The sequence below is a fragment of the Pinus tabuliformis genome, chromosome 1_1 (genome assembly GCF_031772625.1).
Source record: "Pinus tabuliformis cultivar Carrire ecotype Pingquan chromosome 1_1, CPIR1, whole genome shotgun sequence".
NCBI lineage: Eukaryota > Viridiplantae > Streptophyta > Pinopsida > Pinales > Pinaceae > Pinus > Pinus tabuliformis.
In genome coordinates this window covers 809,300,699-809,325,491 of record NC_142297.1, presented here as the reverse complement: position 1 = coordinate 809,325,491, position 24,793 = coordinate 809,300,699, and the positions used below count along the sequence as shown (strand labels likewise).

The 24,793-nt window shown below is 39.2% G+C and overlaps 1 long non-coding RNA gene across 6 annotated transcripts in view; it reads left to right on the top strand.

Moving 5' to 3' along the window:
• The first annotated feature begins 219 nt into the window (after positions 1–219).
• The window catches only part of LOC149216490 (uncharacterized), a 157,449-nt gene continuing 132,875 nt past the window's right edge, over positions 220–24,793 (top strand). For 2 of the 6 annotated variants that reach the window (XR_016250563.1, XR_016250569.1), the window contains exons 1-4: positions 220–1,965; positions 2,261–2,361; positions 2,537–2,622; positions 2,718–2,785. This is a non-coding gene — a long non-coding RNA (uncharacterized LOC149216490). The remainder of the gene's footprint in view (positions 1,966–2,260; positions 2,362–2,536; positions 2,623–2,717; positions 2,786–24,793) is intronic. The other 4 variants (XR_016250568.1, XR_016250566.1, XR_016250564.1 and 1 more) reach the window with 4 other exon arrangements.

Below are 24,793 nucleotides of genomic sequence, written 5' to 3'. Positions count from 1 at the left end.
ATTATTAATAATAAAAAAAACATAGGACATATAAACATAAATAAAAACCCACCATTTCCTTAATAATTACATATATTAATTTGCCAATTAAAATAAAAGCAAAATTGCAGAAGCGAAAAAACAAAAACCCACTCCTTTAGCCTCGCTGGCAAAACATTCCACCATAGTTTTTTTCCTGTTTCACGCGCGAACGTTTTTCTGTTCATGAAAAGGATTCAAATCAAACACAGCCCAATAGAGGTTGGAAGAAATAACAACCATATTCTGACAACATTTACAAAAGCTAAAAAAGCAGAGGATTTCTAATTTTCTTTTGACTGCGATTTCAAATTTGCATGAATTCGAACGAACTGTAAGTGGAATGTTGATGGCACGTTCACTACCCCTTCCTAAAAAGCTACCGGTTCAGATACAATGTGACCGTTTGAAAGGGAGAGTATATAAGGCAATCTCTTACACACAGCACTGTCTCACTTTCATCTCATCTGCTTCTGTTCTCCTCTGCATTGCGTTGGCTTGCCTTTTTTCCTGTCCAGGTTTGTTTTCTATGTTGCATGGCCATGCATTTTGGGTTTTACAGTTTTTTTTTTCTCGTTGGGTTTTCCATTTTGATTGTAATTGATATTTTTTTTTCCTTTTTTGTTTCCATTCTGTTTGCATTGTTTGCCCAGGAGATTTTATTTTGTTGTTGTTATGTAGAGGAGAATAATCACCAGAGATGAAACCCTTATTAATTATCCATTGCAATGGAGGAGGAGGTATGCATTACTTTTTCAATATCTTTAGTTTTTACTAGTAAGTTTGAACAGTGAAAAGCCGCCTGGTAGATAATGTCTATGCAGAGAACTCAAACTGTTAAACAGTTTTTATTGATTGTCTCTATTTCACAGTGAAGCTGTGGAAAATTGCAAAGGCTACCGCGATAGAGATTGTGCTTTTATTCTATTTGGCAGTTCTTGCTTAATGGTTTTGACCTGCTTAATGGTTTCTAAATCTGTAGTGTGTTTTCTCAATTGTTTCAATATCTGTTTATTCTTATGTCTCTCTGCCACTTCTATCTACGGCCGTGTTTAAACTTTAAATGTCTGACAGTGACAGTGAATTTGGGAAGACGAGGCCACACGCAGGAGAAGAATAGTACTAGCAGTAGCGTGCCAAAGGATGTTCGTACATCTTTTGTCTTATTCATTCTATTGTGTTGGGCGAGCCATATATTGTAAGTACCGATTCTTGCTTCCCAGATCCTCAAAAAGAGAGAACTCATTCTGTCATTCTCGGCATACTATATGTAGGTACAATTTCCGTCAATATGTAGGCACGCATTCCGTAATTTCTCAAATTACCTACAAGAGATTTATGTTCTGAATCATGCCCCAGGTAAAGCTAACCCCGTAGAGGATTAATTTATTCAGTATTGCCCTATGCGCATCCTCTGGCGGGGCATTTTTATTTTATTTTGTTGCATATAGCCATAATTGATATTTCTCGGTACTCGGTAGGAGAGGTTAAGCGTTTTTATTTGTTATTTAACAGTCGCAAGGGCTTTAAGTTTTTGCACAGAGCAGCAACAGCTGTCCTATGGTCTTACTGATATAGATCGTTTGCAGCGTTTCATATTTTTTTTGGCAGTTGCTTGCATATTGGTCAATTATTTGAAACAGGTAAACAGATTAAGCTCGGGGCTAGCCACAAGGAATCGAAGATGACAGCTCAGGTTTGTTTTGGTTTTTTTTGAGCCGTGACTCTATCCTTGTGTCCCCCTCTCACAAATTGTCTGCAGTGGAGTTGCAGGGGAAATAATGAGGAATACTTACTTGGTTGTCTCGGTGGAAAAAGAGGATACGAGAGCCTTTCGTACTTATTAGGTCAGTGAAATTGAAAGGCGGGGGACAGGCTGTGAGATTACGCCATTTTGGTGGTTTACATAAGATCTTTTCATGCTCATTTTGTGTGAAGATGGCGTAGGTATGTGCCGTATCATTGGATAGTCGCTCATGTAGCCTTTTCTGTACTTTCCAGTTAGGTGAACAGCTAACCCCATAGAAAATGGGTTTATGCCAGTGAAAATGTCTTGCTAAACAGATGTAAAATAACTATTTAGAAATCTGTTCTACCGAATTTCACTAAAGATATTCTTAAGTAAGGTTAACCAGAAGTCCTAGGGATGATTAGCATGATTAGCATAATTGTGAATTGTGTGTTTGCATTTGTTTGATTGGGGGATTTATTTTGTTGGATTGGGGGATTTATTTTGTTGCAGGATGTACTACAAAATGGAAGAAGGATGGATAGAGATGAATCCCATTGGAGTGGAGGAGCTTGATAGATGATTTTGCTTGGTGGATTAGTATGCCAATAGCTGTAAGTGTTGTTTCATAGTTTAGGAGAGATTAAACCTTTTCATTGATTATTTCAATCATAGATTAAATGTTTTTATTGATTATCTCGTTTCAGAATGGTTCTTGTTTGCTTTCAATTTATTCGATAGTTCTTGGTTTGGCTTGATATATGGTTTGAAATGAGCTCTAATTTGCAGTAGGTTACTAGGGTTTGCTATTGACGAAGAAGATGAGCAGAGGAATGTTTTGTTTCAACTGGAAAACTGTCCAATGTTTTCCCTAAGTAGGTTTGTTTGTTTTGGTTGATTATATCTTTTATATATAATTTTAATGACTGGAGATTTATTCCTTTTTAATCTTTCCTTCCTGTCATTGTAGAGATGAGATCACATGCCGAAGAAGGAGAAATGATGATAAAGAATATGATCAGACTACCAGCCAAATTGGTAGGTAGACATTTTTTTTCATTCTTTGTTTAGATGGTTATTCTATAGCTAACCCCATAGGTTATATGGTTATTCTTCTTATTGTTAGTTTTCTATTAATTTAATGGTGCTTAAAACTATTATTTAGAAATCTATTTGTTGAAATGTCACTAAATGATATAGATGACACTAGTAGACGCAAGGTTAGCCAGAGGTTAGATCATTATAGATGATTACCTATGTTGCCAGGAAACGTGGGTACGGGGACGGGGTTTTGGAAACAGGGTATATTATAATTTATATATATAATATATAAATATTATATTTTATAAATTATAATATATATGAATTTGTATATTTTTCAACTTTAGACAAGAAAACTAAAATACTTATTTAAATTTGATATATTTGAACATGCACATCATTGAACATTCAACATTCACAATGAAATTTCAAAATTTCTAGTTTGATATCAAGTGCAAATTGGAGTTTACATATTAATAAGAATCAAGATATATGTCCATTGTCATACTACATTCAACATTAGCCTTAAGGCATCTCCAAACAAGAACTAGGAAATTTTAAAATACTAAAACAAAAATAGCTAATAGTGAACAATGGCTTCCTCAAGCCATGTCATCAACATCACTCAGATCTTTAGTTAGCATTCTCTCCAGGTAGGAATCACTCTCATCTTGAGGCTCTTGCTTGTCCATGGAATTGGAGGTAGCTCAATAAGGCCATCTGGTTGTATCTCCTCATCCACACACATAACATCATTTGTGTATTGGTCCCATCTCTTGAAAGGACCCTCCTTGTACCCAGGGTCTTTTCGAGATATAAGACGAAGTGTGCTATGAATGTACACTAAGTTCTCTGCCTTCTTTGAGCCCAGCTTATTTCTCTGTACTGAATGGATAAAGGCACAAGCACTCCAATTCCTTCCGCAAGATGAAGAACTAGCTCCCTGGAATATTAGGGGAAGCTCATTAAATTAATTAAAATTAAAAAAATAAAAACTAAAATGAACCCCAAAGAACCCGATTTTGGGGTTCCAAGTACCCATCATCAGGGTTCTCTGTACCCGTCAAGACAAAAGAACCCAAATTTTTTTAATGGAGAACCTGGTTCTTCATAGAAGAACCCGGTTCTTATGGGTTCTTCTCAGAAGCACCCATACTCGAATCCGGTACTTGGGGACGAGAACCCGGGACGTGTTCGAGAACCCCACCCCTGGGTTCATGAACCCGGGACGTGTTCGAGAACCCCACCCCCAGGTTCGCGAACCCGTGCAACATAGATGATTACATTGGCCAACTATGCAAATGTATTAATGTCATGTATTGTGCTGCGTGCATGCCAAATTTCAATTGCTCATTTGTTTGGGATGTTTTCCATAAATATTGCTCAATGTTGATGATTTTTTAGCAGCCCATATTCCCCTCTTAGGTTACAAATTAATATGTATGGTCATTATTGGGATGAGGTAATTTCGTTTTACTTTGTGTGTAAGCTCAGATTTTGTGTTGCACAACTCTATTAGGATGAGGAGAACTAGATGTCACATGAAGTCCCCAAAGATAGTAGGGTTGTAAATTCTACTAGGGTTGTAGATACTAGGGTTCATGTACTTACTACCTTAAGTTTAACTAAATTGAATCAAGCTTTCTTTGTGTGCCTACTATTTTAATTATTTGTTGTTGCTATAAATGAGATTCTCGTCCAACTTGCAAAAATTCCTCTCTTTCTTACTCATTTTGACAACTTAATTATTTATATTTTGCAAGGGGACGTCAATGACTTTGTAGGAAATAATATATTGCTATTCTCGATTCTCACCTTAGACAATGGCCTAAGGAACCATTTCGGTTTTCTTTTGGAAATTTTCAATGGTTGTGAATATATTTATCTCCCTTCTTTCGCTTTTGTACTTTTACTAACTAGTCTAAACATACTAAACAGGCTCACATGAAAGGAGTAGATAAATGAAGCTTTTAATTTTCTTTTACTATGGCATATGCAAAATGTGTAAAGCATGAATCTAAATGCGTTGAAACAATTACAACTCCAACAACCTAGATTATTAAATCTTCACTTTTTGGCCTATCATTGCCTATTCCTAATATTAGCCTTGGACCTTACTTGGCTTGAGCCAACTCATGAGCCATCTACTTCCTTTAGATTATGACAAGTATTTTGATTGTTGAACTAGTTATATTTTTGTTACTCTACTATGACCCCACATTAGAGTCTTGAGCTAGTTCATTATTTAAGTGGGTTCCTCTTGGTTGAAACCCACTATTTTTGGGTTGTATTCACTACTTTTTAGGTAAAACCCCTTCCCCCATTTTTCTTTTTATTTGTGGGAGAGTTATACCCACTCCCCCCCCATTGCATTCCCTTCTTAGTTCCCTTACCCTCCCTTTTCTATAATTGTCCCGTCTCTCAACAAGGCCTTTTCCATTAGTGAAACGTTTGGTATCTGTTCTAACCTTCGTGGGTTATGTACCAAGTCCACATTGGATTCTCTTGAGCAAGAGGCTTCCTTGTTCTTTTTCATTTCGGGACCTTATCTCTCTCCACCTCCCTCGGGTGTGTTAGATTTCTCATTCTCTTCCTTTGTTTTTACAAGCATTGTCCTTACCTAAACAATTGTCTCGCCTACACCCACCCATATTGGCAGGGTCTCTTTTCCTTTTTCTTGATTTATAAGACAACCTTTGCTCTAATCCCTACTGCTCACTTGGCCTTTCTCCTCTGGTTGTCCCTTCTTTCTCCTTAATTTTCTTTCTTTGTAGCTTTTTCATTTCTAGGAGAACCCCCTACTACATTGTTTTGCTCCCTCTTTATTTTTCTCTTATCCTGTCTTTTCGGAAATGGGGTAGTTTAGTACCTCCCTTTCTATAGGCAAGATTACATCCTCCTATCACTATTAATGGTGTGGAACCTTGAACAATTTTACTTTTCCACATTTCTTCCATTGATTGATTAATTGTTCATGAAGGTTATATAGAACAATATGTATCCTCTTATCATTGTCGATACTCTAGACGTTGTTACAACTTTCTTTTCCCAGCTTCCTCCATACACTCATTCTCCCCTCTTTGGTTTTTTGTTTCTTGCAATAACTTGCCCACTTGCATACCCCACATGGTGTGCCTCACCCTAGCTAACCTTTGACTCAAAACCATTGTGTGCCTTACCTCTTAGTCTTGTTTGCATCTCCAAGTTAGTCTTAGCCTTGCCAATAATTAGTGTGAACCATTGCACTTGTAGCGTTTCCCATCATAGTCTCATGACTTTACATCGTCCATAATTAATTGTCCTTTGTGGTGAAAAATTGTTTGTGGTCCACGTGTGCCAAACCCTACATTAGTCATTTTTCCTTTTCCTATATGTTGCTTTTGATACTTCCTTCCCTCCATGCCTCAAGTGTAACCCTTCCTACTTTGGTTTCCTTGCCTTGAGTTATTTTAATTTCTAACACTTCTTTTTAACACTTCTTTTAGGTACCTACTACCTCCAATGCCTTGGGGGAAAGTTTTCTTGTTCCTTTAATTTTTATGAGCGGCAAATCCATTGGTTATTTTCTAAAATGTTTGCTTAGAAAAACTTGGGGGCTTGGTGCTCCTCCTTGGTCATTTTGACCTCTCCACGTCCATTTCAATCTGTCACCTCTTCTTTTGGCCTTTTACCACTGTGGTGTCTTGGTCTCCATTTCCACCTCACTATTGTCCTTTTTTGGTCTCACATCTCTTTTTGGTCTCTTGCCCGTTTTTTGGTATCTTGACCTCCCTTTTGCCTCTTGGCCCTCCTTTTGGGCCTCTCAACAACCCTTTTGTCCTACCTTTGACTTTTAGTATCTCAATCAATCTTCTCCTTCTACTAATATGTTCTTTGTTGCAACAGGTAATGTTATAGCATAAACTTAGTTTACTAGTTGGTAAGAAGGGAGGCACATCCTTCCTCATTTCTTATAATCACCCAATCACCATTTCTCTTCGTCATTATCCCATTGTGTGAAGGAACTATTGGTGAAGAGTCAAATAATTGGGTTCATTAATGGGAGAAACCATGCTTTCACAATATACGGCATGTTTACTTAATAGCAGGAAAAATATAGCACAAAAAAATCTAAATTTCATGCTAATTCGTCCATTGATTTTAAGAAGGTGTTCTAACCTTACACAAGGATTCATTATTCCTTTTCTATCTCTTTTTCTACCCTCAATTTAATTTATTTAATTGGTCTTTTCCACTGTAGTTGACACTTACCAACGTTGACTTATCACATTATATTATTAGCCATCCCAATAGTATTGTCACAGTTGGTCTCTATTCAAAAGAAAGGCCAACCAAGAGTGTTGAATTTGATTTCTTGGTTTAATGTGTAGGACACATACATTTAATTGGATTAGTTTATTGGAGGGTTCATTTCCTTTTTTATCCTTTGTTTTTGTCAATGAATCCTCTTCTAGGTGTCTTTTTCTTCTTTAGGGAATCAAACCTTTGTTCTTTTCCTTGTGTCCTGGCCTTTGTAAATTGGAAAATTCCCCCCTTTGTGTCTATGTTTGTAAGCCCGTGAACAAAAACTTCATTAATCTAGGGAAGACAAACCCAAAAACTCTAGGAAATCAGGTGGTTTGATTGAGTGAGAGCACTATAATATCAACTCAAAAATATGAACCAATAGAAAGTAGAGAAATTGTGGATGAATTGTTCAATTATCATTCATGGTCAAGCCTTCAATAAACAAATACAAGTAAAAAAATGAAGATTAAATTTCATTGAATATTATCCAACCCTATTACAGGCAGTTCTCCATCATATAATGGACTCTTAGGTCTACTTGAAGGATGTGCCCTCAAGCTATTAGATCTGAAAGTGAATGTAACATGGATGCAATCCAACATAGATGTGTCATTATCCCAACAGCTGCATCCTCGCTAGCTGCTAAAAATGGATACACAACTGCTGAAAAATAGATGTATGCATGTATCTGAATGTACGTCTGAAGTGTGACCACCTTTAGGCGCTAAAATGATGACCATCCTCCCTAGTTGAGTCACCTTCCCACACGCTGTGAACTCAACACATGATTGGGCCTAAGAATAGGCTAACAAAACTTAATTTGATGTACTAAAAACAATAGACAATATCTCATCTCTAGCTAAGCGTGTCATCATTTTTGCATGGAGTATTCCACTACCTCTCCCAAAGTTGTGGCCCCCCTACACTTTCTAAAAGTATGCCCATAAACGTACTAATAGATCTAAGGGCCTGCATGGAGTGTGCCCTCTTATGTGCAGTCAAACCAAACACGAATAAGAACAAACAGCCTAGGTGATGTGTTCCCTTCGTTACAATTCATAACCAACACATACTGGAAATAGGTATCAAGAGGATCACATGTTAAGAGTGCCATGCATGCGTGTTACATTTGGTAATAGCTATAAACTCTCCATGCTCCAAAATATGCAAGGTATCCTCTAACGTCAACTCTCCAATTCCTAGTCGATCCATATGCCAAAATTAACCAAAATACTTCAATGCAGGAGTGTAGCGTAATAAAAATAAAATATAGAAGGTAACTCCAGTACATGCATGTGCCTTCAAATTGCTTGGAAAAGGGTAAGTATGTTGTTTCATATTATCTCCTCTTTACAAGGGGTGTGCCTTTGTTAGTCTGTCAAAGCTAACATATATCCCCCTTCGCTAGAAAATCTGCATCAACATGACCTTAATGCTAGCATGTTCTTTTCTTGAATAAGCCCTAGATCTGGAAAGAATGAACCTAATATTTGCATTTACACGTTGTCTGAGAAAAGGGCACTATACCTTGCAAGCATACATTCTGACTTGTCAATAACTTTAAGATACAAGCAAGTCAGCTAAAAGAGATCCATTTATATCGGCTAAAACTTAAAAGGGATCCATTTTTATTGCAAATACCAAACTTGCTTCTCAACCATTCTCCCAGCTGGGAACCTTAGCATAGCAGTAAGCTATCCTAATTATTGCACCTTCACTCTGCTGTAAAATTCGTCATTCAAAATAAATTTTCTATTGATTGAGGGTAGCAATAATAACCCAGAAAAATCATGAGAATAGGGCTCTGCCTGTTCTGTTAATAATTTAACCAAAAGGTCATTGAAAGCATTCGGAAACACTCTGAACACCGTTGATATTTATGCAACTTTGATGATAGCATCTAGGGATGCAACCTAGATTGGTTATATCTCTTAAAGTTAATGCATATTTAGGAGCTTTCCCAATTTGATTAATACTCAAACTATCATTGGCCAAAAGACTCATACGAAACTACTTTGCCAAACTCTGGGCACTTGCAAAGATATCATAGACATCTTCAAAATTTCAAATAATAATGTAAAATCATGCTGGCAATACAAGGTTATGTCCTTGAAAAGTTTGAGTATCACCAGTCATCATTACAGTCTTCTAGTACATTGACGGTAGGTCTAAAATTCTGCATTCAGCATATTTGATTGTGCTTTTTCCCTTAACGTCCTCTTTTATAGTATTTGAAGATTCCAATGTCATGGAGGATGTAGCCCTTAGAACCTTTGCTGCTTCAATCAGGTACACGACCAACCTCATCTTGATTAGTTAGATTCTGATGGGCAACATCTTTGCAAAGGAAAGATTTGTTGTAACAGGTCCTTGGCCATCATGGCACTTAGTCTTTGTAATAATTCTTTTATTTTCATGTCTAAGAGTGAGGAGTTACTTTGTGACTCCCATGGCACTCAATATAGTGTCTACTAACTCAATTAATGGTGATTTTTTTCACAAGAGTTTATATTCAACCCATTTTTCTTTGATTACATTGATGGTTTGTTGCCACAATAGTGGGGACCCTTAATTCATGGAGGATAACTAATGGTCCTCACCTCCAATTCTGTTTTCATTGTCAAAACTTGACATCCTTGCACCATGCCAAGTTGCTTCCCTCATTACCCCTTCCATTTGTCTTCCTTGGCCTTGACGCTACATCATTTTCTCTCAGTGCTTCCCATTTGCACCTTTGCTTGGAGCTTGGACCTATTGGAAAGAAGTAGCCATTGATATCACCAAAAGGCAATGAGTTAAAGAACCTTTATTTTCGATAAGTCTTGTAGCACGCAAAATAAGCTGTCTTGATTTCCTTTTTCGTAACTTTTATGCATTATAATAGACAAAGTAGGTTTGCATGAATAAAATTGAAGAAATAAACTATTTTTTTCCTTTTCAATGACAGACAAGGTAAGTCTAATCTTATAGGTACAGGTCCTGGGGCAATCTTGGAAGTCCCACTCACTATCACCCTAGTAGAACCTCCCTTCACTTTAGGTTGGCTCTTCTTCAACATAAGGAGGGTTTCTATTAGCATGAATTTAAAAATCAGATTAGTGATTTGTGTGTTTAATTATCTTCTTTGGAATAGAAGGATGAGGAGACAAGCTAGAGCAAATGCCTTGCCCTTTGGGCAAAATGAATTAAAGCTATACTTGATGAAGAAGCTTAGAATGCACGGAAAAAACAAGTATAAACATTAATGTTCCAAACAATCATGTTGATGCATAGAACTAGTGAAAAACTCTTAACAATGTCATTCATTCCTCCAACTCAATATCAACCAGCAAATTATATAATTTACAATGTAAAGAGAGCAACAAACAATCATCAAAATTGTGAGTGAATAGCAGCCTTTATCTTCATTAACAACTCTGGTTACATCAAGGGTTTAAAGGTGTGGATACCTTTCATTAAATCCTTCCCTAATACCCCAAAGCAACCCATAGAAAAGGTGTAATAGCCCTAAAATAACAGAAATATGCCAGTGGAAAGAGCCCAGGTATAAATGGGATCATTAGCCCAAAAAAATGAACATTCATTGATCAACAACTTTTCCACATGAAACCTTCCTTTGGCATGTTTGAACCATAGAATATTCAATGCAAAATTATACCTCCACCTATGTAACTTCATAGAAATATTCAATGCAGAAATATAGCTCCAACTATGTAACTTTGCCATGGGATATGTGATATACATCCTCAATGAGTAAATATGCATGAAAGCATGTAGATGAGGGCTCAAAAAGGTGAATTTTGGCCATGTTACCCACCCATGTGGGTGACCCCTAGGAGATTTTTCTTTTCTTTTTCCAATTGTTTCAAATTGCCATCCTGTTGCTGCAAAATCGAGCAGGCCTTGTAGAGGGATACCCTGCACGGCAAGCACTAGTCTAAGGTCCACTGTCACCAAAACCACTACTCCATGCTCTTTATGGATTTTCACCAATGGGAGGAGTCTTGGTATAAGGTCACCTACAAGATATTCTAGGCATAGAGGTATAAGGTGACAAAATAGGCTACTAAAGGATGACACAAGTTAGGTACAAGGTTCAAGCAACAAATATGAGGCAATGCACATTCGTTATAGAGACCTAATTAGGGCATGCTAGACCTTGGGTTTGAGTAAATAACATGGAAAATGGAATGTCTTGAGTTCAAAGTGCTTAAGAAAAGGTTTCCAACAATGAATATAAACAAACAAAGGCATATGAAACATTCAAGAAGCCCTCAAGTTGAAGCTTGGCCAAATTAGGGTTTCTCCTAGGGCAAGAGAAATTATGGTGAAAAATGGATGAATTGGCAACCAAGGAGGTTGATTTTGAGGAAAATTATTAAACCCTTGATGTTGAATCCTACAGTCCCAAAATTCCTCTTCCAAGTAATTTTGCTCCAAGCCCTAATTGAGTTGCTTATCCTTAAGAGGGAGGAATTTGAGAGGAGAGAGAAATCGAAGTTCAATTTATGAATAAAATTTGGTTTGATCACTTATTAGACAAGGTCAATGCCTAGTCCTTGGGTGGATGGAGTCTATGCATGTTTAAGATTGATTAATCCTTGCAAAGGAGTAAGGATATTTTCATGCCCTAGCAACGAAACCCTAACTATTACCTTTGTGAGGGATCAAAATTCACTTGGGAGAGCTAATTAATATTCACCAAGGGGATTGTTATTCACATATTATTTATGAGTAATGCATGCAATAATGATATCTAGTTTCTATACAATTTATCTTCAATAACAATGGTGTAATTTAAAAATCCTAGATTATCAATTTAATCCATACATTAGACGTAAAATCATAAATTTTCAACAACAAAGCTCACTTACAAGATAACATGCATGAAAAATCCTTCATTAATCCAAGGTAACTTCTCCAAAGACAAGAAAATAGCTCCAAAATGTAAAGTATTCCATAGATCACATCTTCTCCAAGATATAGAGAGGTCGAAATTCTCCTAAGGAGGGCCGAAATAGTCCAAGTGATGATGATTCAAATGAAAAGTCTTCTACTCTATTTATATGAGGAGGATGAGTCATAATATTAGCCCTAAATCCCCTACTAACAAGTTAAAGCATAAGAAGTCCTTGGGTTACAAGCCAACCCACTTGCGTTTGATCATAAATGCTAAGACAAACCCACACGTGTGAGCCATGAGGCTTCTAAAGCTCATGTCATGCATGAATTGGGATCCAAATGCCACGCGTTGGTGCTATAAGGTGCCAAATGTGATGTAGAAGCATATAAAAATCATGATTTGAGGGTTGGCCCTCAAATCCACCTCAATAGCTCCTTGTGGTCCCAAAATCCAGTTAGGGCACCACAAAATGGTCTTTATGGGTCTTCAATTGCTTAAAGTGATCATCTCTACTCCAATGTTGAGGCCTTTCTAGGTGCTACTAGCCCTCCCAAGTCTCAGAAGGTGAGACCATCCTCATTTGGGCCTGGATTAGATGCCATCCCTCATAAGGTGCTAAGGCCAAACTAGGGGCAGGAGTGCTCTGGTACATGTGTGATATGTTGGTGCTGCTAGGAGGCCCAAGAGTCTCAATGCTTCACTTGATAGTGCCAATATGCCTCTCTAATGGCCTGGGTACCTGTGGGTAAGGTGGTTAGACACGGTTTGCTAAACCACTTGACAATCACAACACAGATTCTAGTGAAAGTAACCAATCATTAGGGACAAAAATCATTATTGCATCTAAGTGAAACAAGCTTGAGTGTCATGGGCTACTTAATACTTCATATGAGGATCAACTTCCAAAATCAGGGCCTTGAATTCATATTGGTGTTTTCCCCTAGGTAGGAGTCGCTAAAGGAAAACCCTATTAGGTGTTTCCAACCCCTAAGGGGAAGTATCATTTCCTCAATCCATCCTTCAATTGATAGGTGTTAGTGAACAATAATAATGGTAACGGAGGGTATAAGACTTCATGGCCAAATGCCATGGTCAAAAGGACCGACTGATGGGGGATACATAAACTGAGTGCATAAGGAGGGAGAAATCGTGGATGCATGAATTACCAACTTGGATTCCAACCCTCTTGTGTGTCTTTTACTTCTTGATTATTCTTTGTATTATTACTCATAACACAAGGGTTAGAGCTTGCTTTGAATGATACAACAGTCGAATTGCCCCTTAATGATGAGGCAATTGATCACTCATCGGGGTTGGGACATGCAAGGGTTCCTTCTTTTGATGTAATGGAGCAACATGTGCTCAGGAACCAGGTGATGGTCATAATGAGTGAGGTAGAGCTCATGCTAGGCTTTTGCCCACATGCTAATATGCATGTCCTTGGCCATCTTTTGCATTTTGATTTTATTTGTTTTGTTTTGTTGTGTCTATGACATGCTTTTTCTGTTTCTTTTAGTTGCATCAACTTCCCTGGGCAAAGTTTTTAGGCCCTACCCATTTATGCAGATGTATGGGTGCCCAATCCCAAAGAACTAATTGTCAGTTGAACCTGAAGAATGGAGGCGAGATAAAGGTTTATAATGTATGATGGAAAGAAATAAGTATGACATAGGGATATATGGAACTACACCATCTAAATCAAGGTTTCTCGAGTAGTGCCCCTATTATACCCATTGAGCCATTAGGGGAGGTCCCATTGGACTAAAATCGAAGATTAACCCCCCATTTAAGGCAAGAGAACAAGATCACGATCAAAGGCCATCCTTATTCCAGATCAACCACAATCCATATCAAAAGCCCAAAGACAAACAAGCATAAGCACCTGATTGCAAAATGATTAGAGTACCTTTTGAGTGGAAGGCCACTTTCGTCCATGGCCTCATGTTGGATGGGTGAGAAGCATATCGCTGATGCAAGTGGCAGAGAAAATCACATGTCATCAGCTAGTGGTGGCTATCAAGGGTTGTTGGCTACGTGGCTGACTGACTGGCTGTCGTGAATGGGAGAAATGTATTCTCCTATAGGGTTACCCATTTTGATGGGTACCATTTGGCTCCAACTCGGGGACATGAGCTCCCTGTAGATCTCACAATCCATATCCTTGAACGAGTAGTTAATGAGAACTCCAACAATCCCTGGCTCGTAGATTTCTAACCTGCACATTGCATTCAACTTGTTTTGGATCATGTGCACTGGGTGTAGGGTATCACCCATGTCTGATATGAAGATAATAAATCCGCACAGAAAATAAAATCTATTCTAGCATGAAACATGATATGAATGATATTAGAATGCTCACACAATATGCAATACAACTAAACTACTATGCATGACTAACATGTTAGTTTCCATCAAAGAAACTTAGGCAACTCCCTTTCATTAGTGAAGTCAAAAGTTCTTGCATAGCCGGGTCCACTAGAAAATTGGGCTTTGTCTTAGACTCAACCCTAACTCTAGGATTTGTCTTAGACTCAACCCTAACTCTAGGATTGTTGGAGAAATCAATTCGTGCAACATTGAAATTTTGCTCAACCTCAACAACAATTTTCTTAGCTTCAACTAGGTCATTAGGGTTCTTATCTCTAAGGAATAAGTTAGATGTCCATGTAGAGGCCTAATTTATCTATCAAGGATAACAACATTAGAGGGTTTAAACTTATTAGGGACTTCCCTAAGGAGGTTATCAAATCTTTGAGTAAATTCTTTCACAGATTCCTTTTGAGTTTTGGTCGCAACCAGGAATCTAATAGAGGTGTAAGGTGAGAAAATAGGCTACTAAAGGATGACACAACTTAGGTACAAGGTTCAAGCAACAAAGATGAGGCAATTCACATCCCATAGTGAGACCTAATTAGGGCATGCTAGACGTAGGGTTTGAGTAATAGTGTGGAAAATGGAATCTCCCGAGTTCAAGGTGCTTGGGAAAAGGTTTCCAACAATGAATATCAACAAAGAAAGGTTTATGAAACCTTCAAGAAGCCCTCAAGTGGAAGCTTGGCTAAACTAGGATTTCTACTAGGGCAAGAAAAATTATGGTGGAAAATGGATGAATTGGCCACCAAGGACGTTGATTTGGAGGCAACCTATTAAACCCTGGATGTTGAATTCTTCCAGTCCCAAAAATTCCTCTGCTAAGAAATTTCACTCCAAGCCCTAATTGACCCGCTTATCCTTAAGAGGGCCGAATTTGATTTTGGTGAAAGCAACCAATTATTAGGGACATAATTCATTATTGCATCTAAGTGAACCAAGCCTTAGTGTCATGGGATATTTAATAATTCATATGAGGATCACCTTCCAAAATTAGGGCCTTGAACTCATAATGGTGTTTTCTCCCTAGGTAGGAGTGGCTAAAGGACAACCTTATTAGGTGTTTCCAACCCCTAAGGGGAAGTAGCATTTCCTCAATCTACCCTTCAATTGATAGGTGTTAATGAATAATAATAATGGTATCAGAGGGGATAAGACTTCATGGCCAAGTGCCATGCTTAAAGGGACCGACTAATGGGGGATCCACATCTTGAGTTTATAGATGTGAGGAGGGAGCAATTGTGGATGCATGAGTTACCAACTCGGCCTTTGTTTTTCCACCCCTCTTGTGCACATTTTAATTTTTCTTGATTTTTCTTTGTATTACTGCTTATAGCTCTGTTAGAGCTTGCTTTGAATAATATAGTAGTTGAATTACCCCTTAATGATGATGTAGTTCATCACTCATTGGGGTTGGGACACACAAGGGTTCCTTCTTTTGATGTAATGGAGCAACATGTGCTCAAAAACTGGGTGATGGCCATAATGAGTGAGGTATATATCATCCTAGGCTTTTGCCCACGTGCTAATATGTATGTCCTTGGCCATCTTTTGCATTTTGATTTTCTTTCTTTTCTTTTTTGTGTCCATGATATGCTTTTTTTGTTTCCTTTAGCTGCATCAACCTCCCAGGGCAATGTTTATGGGCCCTACCTTGGTATGCAGATGTATGAGTGCCAAATCCTAAAGAACCAATGATTTTGATCCCAAAGAATAGAGGCGAGATAAAGGCTTATAATGTATGATGGAATGTGATAAGTATCACATAGAGATGGAACTATGCTATCTCAATCAAGGCTTCCCAAGTAGTGCCCCTCATATACCCATTAGGCCATTAGGGGAGGTCCCATTGGACTAGGATCAAAGATTAACCCCCCATTTAAGGCGAGAGAAAAATTTCATGGTCAAAGCCCATCCTTCTTCCAGATCAACAATAATCCATATGAAATGCCCGAAGACAAACAAGCATAAGCACCCGATTGCAAAATGATTAGACTACCTTTTGAGTGGAAGCCCACTTTTGGCCATGTGCTCATGCCAAATGGGTGAGAAGCGTATGGCTGGTGCAAGTGGCAGAGAAAATGGCATATCATCAGCTAGTGGTGGATATTAGGGGACACTGGCTGCGTGGTTGATTGGCTAGTTGTCATGGATGGGAGAATGGTTATCTCCTATAGGGTTAGCCATTTTGGTGGGTAACCTAGCCAACAACCCTATGATGATCCACATATATAGTCTTAGGTGCCTCTCATCCATGTTTTGGTCAGTGCTTTATTTTGTCTAGCCTTCTCATTTGAGGAAGGTGGGTCATCTATTTTAATGTACATTTACCAATTTTATATGAGTGCTTTCATAATGTTTATGGGCATTCTAGTATGGATCACAGGTTGAATTGGATGATACACTGATTTTGGTTGTACCCTTGTTCCCATGCTTCACCTTGGTGGTTATCACTTTTTCGTAGTCCATTCTGACCTTCCTTGAGGCCTTTCTTTCATTGTCTAGGAGAGGCACAAATTAGAAGCTTTGATTGATGTTGCTTGTCAATGGTAATCCATACATAACACTTTCTACCTCTCCCTTGTATCCACATCCCATCTTCATGTTAATTTCTATTTGTCACCCAATATTGCATACATGTTTTCCTCATCCTTGAGTAGGGGCTTGGAAACTTTGCCCTTAGAGGTTTATGCAATAGAAAGAAAGGAAAGAGCATGATCCATAATGTTAAAATTCAAGAGACTGGCAAGGACAAATGAAAGTGTGTGGACAAAAGTCTAGCTTGAGCTTTATCCCCCTCATTAGCTGTCACCTAGTTTTTAGCTAATGCATAAACTATCTAAATGAAAGGAACTTTTTGAATATCCCAACCTTGATGAACAATGAAACGTTTCATCTATATGGGGTCAATGATGAATCAGTGAAAGCTTGTAACCCAAGCTATGTAAAAGAAAAATCAATGAATAAAAAGGCGCATAAGAGGGATGGTAATCATAGGCCGAGGGAAGGGTAACTTAGGTCCCATGATTGCTCCCTATTCTCATAATAATGCTCAAGGATGTTGGAATTTCATAATTGGTACAAGACTGAAGCATCCTACATGAATTACACCCCATACCATGTCATTGGTCACTTACACCTATTGATTGATGGGTCGACCTAGGAATTGTTTCTCCCCTTAGGGTTGGAAGCACCTAATAGGGCCTTATGATAACCCTCCCATATCTAAGCATGGTAACTTGTTTACAAATCATAAACTAGAAAGATATTTGAAGATGATGCTTGTGTAAAGTACTTTGATCACTTTTACATTAAATATGGCCCACTCTGATACTCTTATGGTTTACATACCTACAATGTTAATCTCACTTGATTGTGTTAGTAGTGTTAGATGTTTGCTCCTAGGTAAAGCTACCATTCCTTGAAGGTGCATCCTACATGAATTAAACCCCATACCATGTCATTGATCACTTGTACCTATTGATTGATGGGTCGGCCTAGGAACTGTTTCTCCCCTTATGGTTGGAAGCACCTAATAGGGCCTTATGATAACACTCCCATATCTAAGCATGGTAACTTGTTTACAAATCATAAACTAGAAAGACATTTGAAGATGATGCTTGTGTAAAGTACTTTTCGATCCCTTTTTCATTAAATATGGCCCACTCTGATACTCTTATGGTTTGCATACCTTTAATGTTAATTTCACTTGATTGTGTGAGTAGTGTTAGATGTTTGCTCCTAGGTAAAGCTACCATTCCTTGAAGGATTGTGTGATGCTTATTTAGCACTTTAGAATGGATGTCCAACCCAATTGATGACTCCATTGGGCACTTTGACCTTGGGTGTTGACCACTTTTGAGGAGCGTTGACCTTGGGATGCCTTCTAGATAGTTGATGACACTCTTCTCTCCTTCCAAGACCTGAAGCATTGCACACTTGAGCTAGATATTGCTTATAGTGCAAACATACCCCGAAGATGGTAGGGTGCCCTTGAGATGGCATTGCCCCTTCTTAATGGATGTTGCTATGTTTTTGAAGTGATTTGATGATGATGACTTGAGACAACTGTAGTGGGGATGGTATATTGCTCTGGATGATGTTGTCATGTCCTAGCTCCATGATGTCCCCTTCATGTGGCTTGGATTGATGATGTGGGCTTATTTCGATGATGTTGTCTTGATGAGGGACCCTTGCTTGAAGATTGGACACCTTTTGATGAGTAGATGTGACTTTTGGGATGAGATGCAACCTCTTGAGTCTTCCATGGCACCTCTTGATCAAAGACACATCCTACATGAATTAAACCCCATACCATGTCATTGATCACTTGCACCTATTGATTGATGGATCGGCCTAGGAACTGTTTCTCCCCTTATTGTTGGAAGCACCTAATAGGGCCTTATGATAACACTCCCATATCTAAGCATGGTAACTTGTTTACAAATCATAAACTGGAAAGACATTCGAAGATGATGCTTGTGTAAAGACTTTTCGATCCCTTTTACATTAAATATGGCCCACTCTGATACTCCTAGGTTTAGCTACCATTCCTTGAAGGATTGTTTGATGCTTCTTTAGCACTTCAGAATGGACGTCCAACCCAATTGATGATTCCATTGGGCACTTTGACCTTGGGCGTTGACTACTTCTGAGGAGCGTTGACCTTGGGATGCCTTCTAGATAGTTGATGACACTCTTCTCTCCTTCCAAGACTTGAAGCATTGGACACTTGAGCTAGGATATTGCTTATAGTGCAAATGTAGCCCGAAGATGGTAGGATGCCCTTGAGATGGCATTGCACCTTCTTGATGGATGTTGCTTTGTTTTTGAAGTGATTTGATGATGATGACTTGAGACAACTATAGTGGGGATGGTATATTTCTGTGGATGATGGTGTCATGTCTTAGCTCCATGACATCCCCTTCATGTGGCTTGGATTGATGATGTGGGCTTATTTCGATGGTGGTGTTTTGATGAGGGACCCTTGCTTGAAGATTGTACACCTTTTGATGAGTAGATGTGACTTTTGGGATGAGATGCAACCCCTTAAATCTTCCATGTTACCTTTTGATGAGAGACACATATTTATGAAAATTTCATCTATCACAACCAATGTTGCACGAAGCGGGAGCGAAGCGGAAGCGCGAAGCGCGGAAGCGTCATTTTCCAAAAATCTAGGGAGCGAAGCGTCCGCGGAAGCGTCTGCTATATATATATATATTTTTATATATTTTTTTGCATTTATACTCAAAACAAACATCCCAAATACCAAATTAATTGTAGAAGACATGAAAACATGCATATTTTTGCATAAATCAAGATAGATATGGCATCCATGATTCCATTGTAGTTACTAGTATGTACAACAATCATCTATATTCTAGCTATTACAAACATACATCAAATTTTTAAGCATATTATAAAACATAAAACATTTAAGCATATTATAAAACATAAAACATAGAGCATATTATGATTTATCTAGCAAGTGAGCAACTGTCAACATTTGTCATGTCCAAAATTCAAATAATAATGTTTACAAAATATGTCACTTGGTCACCGCCAAGCCAAAAAGGTTCAAAATTCAAATTCACAAGTCTACAAGTCTAATGAGTAATCTATAGACTATGACAAAAAGAAGTAGATTGTGAATATATCTACTAATCTCTCCTCCTTCCACCACGAATAGAACGTGATGGCGTGCCTCCACGTGGTGGCAATGAAGAAGATGGTCCCTGTGTAAGTCGTGGCACTGGAACTGATGAAGAAGAAACCCCTGCTGTTGGTGTTGAACCATGGAACCTAGGACCAGATGGGGGTGGGGGTGGTGGCATATCAACACGGTCATCATCATCCTAGAATCGCTCAAAAAATTCATGCAAAAAAAAAAAAACACTAGTTAACAAAAAAATTAAAAACATGAATTAGAGAAATGCTTTATAAGGGAAAATTGGAAAATTCATACCACAATGGACATACCATGAGAGCATCCTCTAATTGCTCTAGTTGCAACACTCCATCCTCCAAATTGGGCTCCTCTGGATGCTTGTCCCAAGTCACCAAGTCTTTATTAGACTTTGCATCTTCACAGTAATGGGACAACAATCGCAAGTTGTAATGAACATAAACCAAGCTCTCTGCCCGGTCTAAACTCAACCTGTTCCTTTTAACACTGTGGATGAAAGAATAAGAGCTCCAACACCTCTCTGCAGAAGAAGTGTTTACCACCTGTGATAGCACCCGCAATGCCAAACTCTGTAGAAGTGGAGTAGGCCCTCCATGCATGTTCCACCACTCAAGAGCAGAAAAATGCTCTCGATCTTCAATTGAATGCATGCTCCCAAATGGACCAGTGTTGAGCGTATAGTTGCTCACCTGTCTCCGTACCAATGCAGCCTCCTCATTATCAGGGATTAATCTACTCAATGCAGCCATATATTTTTCGTGAACCTCTTTATCTTGGTGTGGTTTTTTCCTGCTTCCCCCCCCAGGTGCTGGTTTTGAAAGCCATGATGGATGATAGTACCTAGGTGTCAAAACATATGCTAATGCATGCAATGGAACATTTAGCATATCCCATCGCTTTTCCACCTCTTCACGAATATAATTGTACAAGGTGGTATCTCTAGGCTCAACAATGTCTTTAATCTGCCCCAACATGCTATCCATTTGCTCATACACCTCCCCAATTACTGGTCGATCTGAATCTGCAAACTTGATCATGTAATAAATTGGTTTGGTGAATTGCAAAACATATTTAACCTGTGACCAAAAGTAAGTGTCAAGAACAGTGTCCTTGACTACATTAGCAGTAGCACCATCTGTACACTGGTTAATTTCATCCCATGTTTCAGCACACACCAGATTAGTTAAAGCTTGTCTCACCTTCACTAGCCGCCTAAAGGTGAGGTAATAACTAGCAAATCTTGTCTTTGCAATTTTAAGCAATTGCAACTTGGAGTAAGTGCCATAGAAGTAGTTTACCCTTGTATGCCCTGTGATGAATTTAATGAGCTGCTTCCCTTTCCTGTAAACCTCAGCAATCCACCCACATTCTTTGTGTTTCACAATATCATGCATCAAAAGGTTCAATGTGTGAACCAGGCACCCAGACCAAAAGATGTGTGGATGAGTACGCTCAATAATTTTTCCTGCTGCCTTACAATTTGCTGCATTATCTGTGATCACTTGAACCACATTATTCGGACCAACATCTTTGATTGATTTCAATAGGAGATCTGCAATGTTTTGTGCAGTTGCACTGATGGAGGAGGAGTCATGACATGCAATAAATACTGCACCCTTAGAAGAAACACCAAGAACATTTATCAAATGTTGGTTTCTAATATTTGTCCACCCATCTGATACAATGGATACCCCATAATCCACCCACTCATGTGTAAAACGTGTCAAAGCTCTTTGAACCTTAGCTTTTTCTCTTTCTAATAACACTGTTCTAGCTTTCTCATAGTTGGGGGCCTTGTATCCTTTTGGGGCTTCATTGATGGCCTTTACCATGTCATGCCAATAGGGAGAGCGAAGCACATTGAATGGTACACCGCAAGCACAAAGAAAACGGACTACCTTTCCATCCACATCATCCCTCCCAGTAACATTAAGGAAATCCGCTATTGTTTTTCTACCTCCAGAGGTTGCAGAAGTACCATAAGGAGATGGGCAACTACCAAATTTAGAGGTTGCACTTGATTCTGAATGAGTTTTTTGTTTCTTGTTTTTTTGTTGTGCAGCCATCTCTATTTTGATGTATTTTTGTCTTTGTTCACTTGAAATTTTTGGGCAAATGGCTACCCCCACAGAACCCTTTTTTTCATCACTCTCTAGCACCCCACAAAAATGCCTCCTCAGACGGGTATATGAACCCGTATATGGTTTTCCTCCATGACAATCATGAGGGCACATCCATTTGTAAGATCCACCACCCTTTCCCCCTTCAAGTTTGGTCACATAGTTCCACAAGGGATTTGATGTACCTTTCCCATCTTGTGCTTCAGTGTCCTCTTCAAGTTCATCCCCTTCCTCTTCAAACCCTTCCTCCTCATCATACATTGGGTCACTACTATTAGGACCAAGTTCATCCCCTTCCTCTTCCCCTCTATTCCTCACCCTTGCCATCATTAAAACCAAGAGTGGAATGATACATAGAAGCCAAAAGAACACCATCTTGGAATATGGATATAGGTGGTGGACAACCTGTAAATAAAGGAGCAAGTAGAAACAATGGGAAAGAGTAGGAGAGGGAGGAGAAAAATACAATTTTTTTTTCAAAAAAACAAGGGAGTTTGGGGTTTGAACTTACCTCTTTAGCTCTTGTAGATGAAGTCCTCCAAGCTCTTGCTCCAAGCTCCTCCTCCTTCTCCTAGCTCCTCCTTCTTCACTCCTCCAAGCTCTCCTCTCTTCTCCTCTCCTTTCCTCTCTTCTCTTCTCCTCTCCTCTCTTCTCTTCTCCAACTCTCATAAACTCAAAGTGAGCAAATGAGAAGAGAATGGGGGCTTTATTCTTTTCTAAAGTCACCCTAAACTCACCCTAAACTCACCTAACCCACCCCCTCATGCTAGTTAAGTGCTAGTTAAGTTACATTTTAAAACAAATTTAAAAAAAAAAAAGTTAAAATGCGCTGTGCGGGGTTGCGTCCGGGTTGCGCCTGGGTGGCGTGCGGGTGGCGTGCGGTTCCGGGCCGGAAGCGTGGCGCCACCCCGTGCCCGAACCGTCCTCCGATCCGCGGTTCCGGGCGGCCGCAACACCATTTGCCAGGAATCGCCATTATTTCCCGGATCCGCGCCACCTGAAAATGAGAATCGCGCTTCCAGCAAGGATTCCGGGACGCTTCGCTCCGAACCGCGATTCTGGGTTTGGATCCGGCGGGGGGGGGGGCGATTCCTGCAACCCTGATCACAACAACTAGAAATTATTTTTCTACTTGTTAATTTATTTAACAATTTATCTATTGTCTGCTACGAAAAATATGAAATAATTCACACTGTGATTTTCACTAATAAATTGCGGAAGAAAGTAACGCTAGAAATTGAGAAAATATAACACACACACACACATAAAATTTACGTAGTTATTTTTGGACAAATGTCCCTGGGAAAAACCAACATGGGAAAACCATTGCAACAGTGAGGGTTTTTATTATTATGCAGCAGTGAAGTTCTGAGCACATTCAGGATGCCGAAAACTAGCAATCCACAAGAAGAAAATTTGGCAAAGATATTCCCTAGGCAACCTCGACACTTGCGCTGCATGCACTCGCGTTCCCCCACTCGTGGGTTCCTGCACTAGCGTGTTCTTGCACTAGCACGTTCTTGCACTCGGAATAGCTCAGCGTCTTGCTGCTACCTCTTCGGATTTGGAAATATTCGTCCAGATCACTGTCCCTACCCCTCATTGACACTTCATCCCTCTATGGCTCAAACTCTACTGCTGCCAGCTCAATCTGCACAAGGATTTGCTGCTCAAGTGTCTCATCTCCATCACCACATCGATCCCTTCATATATCTTCTCATTGGGCCTCCAACGATGAAGATTAAATCTTAGGCGATGGCTAAGCACATTTCTGGATCGATATGTGTGAGTTTCTTGAGAATTCTCACCTTTACGTAATTAATTCTAATTAATTAACCAATTTTCCTAAGTTTAGACTTAGGAAACATTAAAAAAATAGGTTAATAATCTAATTAAGCCATCTCTAGGTGGAATTTCCAAAAACGATTTTTGGGTTATGGAGATCTTATGTATTCTAGCCTCTCCACGAAGTTTCGTGACTAGAACACATTTGATGCTACAAAAACTAACACTCCTTCTTAGCGAGGACTGTGTTCTAGTGCTGTACATCTTGCCACAACACCCTATCTCTGTACCATCTCCTGTCACGCTGCTGATGTCTGGCCATAGTGCCCACCAAACACTACACAACTCTGATGCTATATTTGTGTTGCTACTGACATTGCCATACTGCTATCAACCCTGCATCTGCACTGCAACTCCCTCTCATATGTTGTTGCTGCAACTACAACAACTACAACTCCCTCTCATCTGTTGTTGCTACAACTGTGACAACTGCAATTGAGAAGCATCCAAAATACTGAATCAACTGTGTTCAGTATGATGCATCTGTCTCCCGAGTCCTGATTGCTACTAGCCTCTACACTTTCATTGAAGAATTTGCATTGTTGCTGACTTTGCACTGTGCCACTCTGCACTGTTGCGAAATCTGCATTGCCCTCCTTAGCACCTGACTGCTACTAGTCTGCAATTGTCACTCTGGAATCTGACTGCATCACTGACGCTGATCCATCCTGCTACTAAATACTGTGGGCCCCCACAGCCAGGTAATGATCCATGAGGCTGACTCCTCAAGGGACCCTGCCCTCCCTCTAAGGCTCGATCTCCCTATGGGAAATCTCTCTGCTCCCTTTTGG